Source organism: Dipteris shenzhenensis, chromosome 26 (assembly GCF_047967505.1).
Source record: "Dipteris shenzhenensis isolate YYH24624 ecotype China chromosome 26, Dip_SZ_1.0, whole genome shotgun sequence".
Classification (NCBI taxonomy): domain Eukaryota; kingdom Viridiplantae; phylum Streptophyta; class Polypodiopsida; order Gleicheniales; family Dipteridaceae; genus Dipteris; species Dipteris shenzhenensis.
In genome coordinates, this window is record NC_141621.1 from 44,061,932 (window position 1) to 44,068,034 (window position 6,103).

Sequence of the window (6,103 nt, forward strand, 5' to 3'; positions counted from 1 at the left end):
TGTGATGCAGCATATGGTTAACTCCATGTCAGGAGATGCTGCAGCTTGCAATGATGTTTGGTATGTTGATTCAGGTGCCTCTAACCACATGACCAGTCATGGTGAGTGGTTTCATGATGTTAGAAATTTGGATAAGCCAGGTTATGTTGAAACAGGTGATGATACTGCGCACCCAATTACGCAGGTTGGTAAAGTGCCATTGGCTATGCAGGATGGCAAAACGAAGTACTTGGCAGATGTACTTCATGTTCCAAAAATCACTAAGAACCTGGTTTCAGTTGGCCAGATGGTTGAGCAAGGTCTGCAGGTTAGATTTAATCCTGATGGATGCTTTGTTGAGGACTTGAAAAATAAGTGCCGCTTGGTTGCGAAAGGCAACAAAAATGGCAGAATGTTCACCTTGGATGTTGATATGCCTGAGGTGAAAGCTGCTATGTTTGTGCATGGGAGAGGTGTCATTGCAGATATTGAGATATGGCACAAGCGCATTGGGCACGTGAATATACAAAGGCTGAAATCTATGCAAACGAAAAACATTGTTGCAGGTTTGCCTAAATTCAGAGTTGAGGGAATGCAAAAGGTATGTGAAGCATGCCAAATGGGTAAGCAGGCCAGACATGCATTTCCCAAAAATGCTAAGGTGAGTAGAAGACCTTTGGAAGTGATCCATTCAGATGTTTGGACAACCAAAGCTGCTTCTATTGGTGGATGCCATTATTATGTGATGTTTATTGATGACTACACTAGGAAGGTGTGGATTTATTTTATGAAGCACAAAAGTGAAGTGTTCAGCCATTTCAAGGCTTTTAAGGCCATGGTTGAAAAAGAGAAAGGTGTGCATATTAAAGTGCTAAGATCTGATGGAGGGGGAGAGTACTTTTCAGAAGAATTTTGTGAATATCTGAAAGAACAGGGAATTCAAAGGAAGTACTCATGCAGGTCTACCCCTCAGCAGAATGGGGTTGCAGAAAGGAAGAACAGGCATATTGCAGAAGTAGGACGGGCGATCCTAAATGAGAAAAACATGCCTGATTATTTTTGGGCTGAAGCAGTAGCAACTGCAGTTTATATTATGAACAGAACCCCCACTGCAGCTGTCCATGGCTTGACGCCTGAAGAAATGTATACAGGCCAAAAACTAGATATTTCTCACTTGAAGGTATTTGGTTGCATAGCTTATGTTCATGTTCCTGATGAGAAGAGAACAAAGCTGGATCCAAAGGCAGAAAAATGCATCTTTATTGGATATGCTCTGCACCAGAAAGGGTATCGCTGTTATAACCCTTCCACCCGCAAAATGCAAGTGAGCAGAGATGTTGTTTTTGATGAAATGAGCAGCTGGTATGCACCAACTGTTATGGTAGGAGATGCAGATGCAGGAAATGGGAATGCTGCAATAAATCCAGAGCAGCAATCTCAAGCCTTGAGTGGACCCAGAGAGTCCTCTACTAGTGGATCTAATGCATGGACAGGGAGATTGAGATCTAGTGAATCGTCACATGGCAGTCCTGATAGTGTTGTGCAGGTATCACATAAGGGAAAAGAAAAAGTGGACCATGCTCCAGTGTTTGATGTGTCTGCTGGTAGCTCTCATGTTGATGGAGAGTCAAGTGGCTCTGAAATGAGCCTTGATGAGGAACTTGGGATTCCTTCTGTTGTTACACCTGGTGCAAGGAAAAGCAGGCATGATTTAAAGACTCCTGCAACTGATCCAGTTGTACGGAGGTCCACTCGTATTAAGTATCCAGTTGACAGGCTGAGATATGATGGGTATACAGCACATCACTATGCTTATATGGTCAAGGTTCTAGAGGAGCCAGAGCCCACATGTTTTGAGGATGCAGCAGGGCATAAAAATTGGGAAGCAGCTATGGATGAAGAGATGGCTGCCTTGGATGCAAACCACACTTGGGATTTGATGCCTTTGCCTCATGATAAGAAGGCTATTGGCTGCAAGTGGGTTTACAAAGTAAAGCACAATGCTGATGGGTCTGTTAGCAGGTACAAGGCAAGATTGGTTGCCAAAGGTTTTGCGCAGACATATGGAATTGACTATGAGGAAACTTTCAGCCCAGTTGCAAGGATGGCAACCGTGAGAGCAGTAATTGCTATGGCTGCTGCAAAGGGATGGTCTTTGCATCAGATGGATGTGAAAAATGCCTTCTTACATGGTGATTTGCAGGAAGAGGTTTATATGATGCAACCAAAAGGTTATGAGGATAATTCACACCCCGATTTTGTATGCAGGTTGCGCAAAGCCTTGTATGGCTTAAAACAGGCGCCGAGGGCATGGTCAGACAAGATAGGGCAATATCTTGTCACTATTGGATTTCAGATTTCCAATTCAAATTTTTCACTTTATGTGAAAAGGACAAACAGAGGGATTGTGCTTATAGTCATCTATGTTGATGACTTGATTATTACAGGTGATAGTGATGCAGACATTAATGAAGTGAAGCTGCTGTTGAAGCAGAAATTTGAGATGAAGGATTTGGGAGAGCTGTGTTACTTCTTGGGCATTGAGGTTATTAGATCCCCGAGTGGGATATGGCTATTGCAAAGGCAATACGGTTTGGACATGCTGTCCAAATATGGGATGACAGGCTGTAAGCCTATTTCTGTTCCATTGGAGCAGAATGTGAAGCTCAATGCAGAGACAGGTGAGCTTCTTGAAGATATTACTATGTACAGGCGCATAGTAGGTAGCTTGATTTACATGACTATAACCAGACCAGATTTGAGCTATGCTATGGGGCTGGTGAGTCAGTTTATGCAGGCACCGAGGAAGCCACATTTGGATGCGGCTAGGCGCATACTGCGGTATGTGAAGTCCACATTGCATTATGGACTGTTTTATGAAGCTGGGTGTGCATTACAGGTACATGGATACACAGATGCTGATTGGGCTGGTAGTGTCTCAGACAGGAGATCTACTAGTGGTTTTATGTTTTCCCTTGGGAGTGGTGCCATCAGTTGGAGCAACAAGAAGCAGCCAACAGTTGCCTTGTCGAGCACAGAGGCTGAGTACAGGGGTGCAGCAATGGCTGCATGTGAGGTAGCTTGGTTACGGAAGCTACTTGCAGATATGGGATAGTCAATTCATGCAGCAGTTGTCATTCATTGTGACAACATTAGCAGCATCATGCTTGCTAATAACCCAGTTTATCATGCTAGAACGAAGCACATTGAGGTGCATTATCACTTTGTAGGGTATTTCCCTCTTCTATTGTATTGTTGTTGTGTGCAAAAGTGAAGAAAGGCTTCACCCTCCAACCTTGTGTCCTCTCTCTTTTGTGTGTTGTGAAGAAAGCTGAACTTGAGTCTCCTATCTCTCTCCCTTATTCTTTACACACTAGCCTCACTTGTCTCTATGTTGGGGTAAAGGGCAGTGTGCCCACCCACTTGTACAGTGCCCATGTATACTCATATATATATGATAGAGGAATAAGCTAGAGTAGCTTTTGCTCCACCACTTTTGGTGTCTCCTATCCCTTTCTGTGTGCTCTCCTCTCCCACAGCTGGTATCAGAGCGTGGAGGAAGCCCAGAGCCCGAAGAAGAGCTTGGTAGATTCCCGTGAGAGCTGAAGGTGAAGCTAAGGATGGGTATCGCAATAGCAATGCCAAACTAGAAGGGTAGGTAGAGCTTCCATATATCGCTAATGAAAATGTAGATGAAGGGCCCGTAAGGCAGGGATTGCAACAGGCTTTTTCTTGTGATACAGAATCTATTCGACTATTGTATCAAGCCATCATGGACAGTCTGTCTTTCAGAAATGGAACTGCTGCAACAAGAAGAGTGATTGCGCTTTTGGGTCGCATCTCTGTCCGGTAGAACCAAATGTTGGCTAAGTAAAAGGAATTGCTGTAAATTGAGCGACCCAAAGGTCGAAACTGGTTCTGCTTCATAGGCTATCATCTATTATATTCAAGAGTGCTTAAACTGTGTCAGCTTTTTCTGTAAAGCAAATTGTGGGTGTGAGGCTGTCGCTTGGACACTTTGCGGGACTGGTCATATGCCATTTTGCAGTCTTGCACAAGGAGCTTTCGATCTGTAGGTACATCACTTTGGCAGTGGCAGTGACACATGCTTTGACAGTGGTACATGCCTGGTTGAGATGCATTGACAGTTCGTTGGATGCATGGTTATTTGCCTATGTTAAATACATACGGTGGTATGGTGATGTATTGAGATCCTGTCAAAATAGCATTGTTTGGAGCTATTTTAGGGCTGGTTTGTCAGCATTTTGGGGCTGATTTGTTACCGTATTCGGGGCTGATTTTATGGCATTGTGTTTGCCATTGGTCAGGACATTACAATTGCTGCTATTGCTGTTTTTTATGACAAAACGGTCATTTTCAGGACTGAATATCTCTTTCCTGGTGCGGAATTGCACTTTGTGCCGAACTGGAAAGTTGTAGTTCACAGAACATACAACTTTGCTTCTGGAAGCAAGTTGATCCGGCATAAGCTGCAGAAGTTACAACCTCTGCAAAACCACAAAAAGTTGCAGTCTACTGTCTATTTGTGACCAATGTGTAGGAAGCTGTTTTTCAGGTGAGAATATCTGAGAATCCACAAGGATTTGGCTCTTGAGGTCAACTGACAAGTTGTAGATCTTTCTACCAGCTACAACTTTGCTGTTTACAGCTTTGGCATCCGGTCTTTTGGTGAAAAGATATCACTGTTCAAAAACAAGGACAGCGTGTTATCCTGCCCAAAGTGAATGTGATTTCTCTTGCACAACAGTAAATTACAAAAAGTGATTGGGAGCGACATTATTGGCATTTTGGCAAGTCATTTTGGCACATTTGGCAAGTGGTGAATGCTTGATTTTCTTGCCAAAGGATTGCACACTTGAGGTGATACATTGGTGATGCAGTAAATGCCATTTCGATGCATTATGGATTTGCATTGGTGGATGCCGCACTGATGTTTATGAATAGTTGAGCTGGGCTCCTATTGCCATTGGTTGAGCAGGCATTGCTCATTTGGTTTAGTGCATTTCTTACTTGGATTGCCAAGCATTGGCAGGTTACTAGGCTGCATATATTCTTGTTTATGCCTCTTTATGGCTGAGTGCTTTTGAGCATTGGATCAGCCAGTTTATTTGGAGACCTGATTGGTTTGGACAACACTATTTTTTGGTCATTTGGGTTGCCTATTGCACTATACTATTCTTTGGTTGTGAGCTATTGTGTCACAGATATGGCATCTACAATTGGTAGTGCCCTCTTTGATATTGAGAGGTTGGATGGATCAAACTTTCAGTATTGGAAAGAGCAGATTTATGATGTGTTAGTGCAGAAGAGGCAGCATAAGCCCATTCAATGCAAAGGTGTCAAGCCTAATGGCATTAAACAGAGTGATTGGGATGACATGGATGAGCAAGCATGCTCTATCATTCAGTCATCACTCTCGAAGTCAGTCTACTTGCAGGTACAGGATGGTGTACAGGGTGTAGAGTGCCATGCATATGAGTTCTATACTCGTATATGCCGAATGTATGACCAATGATAGTGTTATGTTACAGCATGATGGGTTGAAATGCCCTGATGTGCTGAAATACAGCCTTGATATGCACTCCAGAGGTAGATCAATTGGTAGAAACAGGTCATGTTAAAGGGGGAATTCCAAGAGCAAGTCTAGCTCTCGGACTTGTGTTAGATGTTTCTATTGTGGAAAGTATGGCCACATGAAAAAGTACTGCTGGAAATGGCTAAGAAAATGCAAGAAGAAGAGCAAGGTTAAGAATGATAGGAAGAAGGAGAAGAAGCATGTTGAGCTTCAAGGCGTGGATGCCAGGGTTTCCACTGACAATAGCAGTGATGGGGGCATTCTTTCGTCTATGTCTGACACCTCCTTCTTGGCCACTGATGTACCCATTCTCGGTGATTGGATGTTAGATCCATGTGCTTCATGTCATATGACCCCTCATAGGTCATGGTTCAGTGCATATCAAAAATGCATTGTGGAGAGTGGTTTGATGGGCATTGATCATTCTATGGATGTCTATGGTTATGGGGATATCCACCTTGTTATGCCTAGTGGCTCTATTCTTGTTCTACAGAGAGTTAGACATATACCAGGACTTGCTACGAGCAA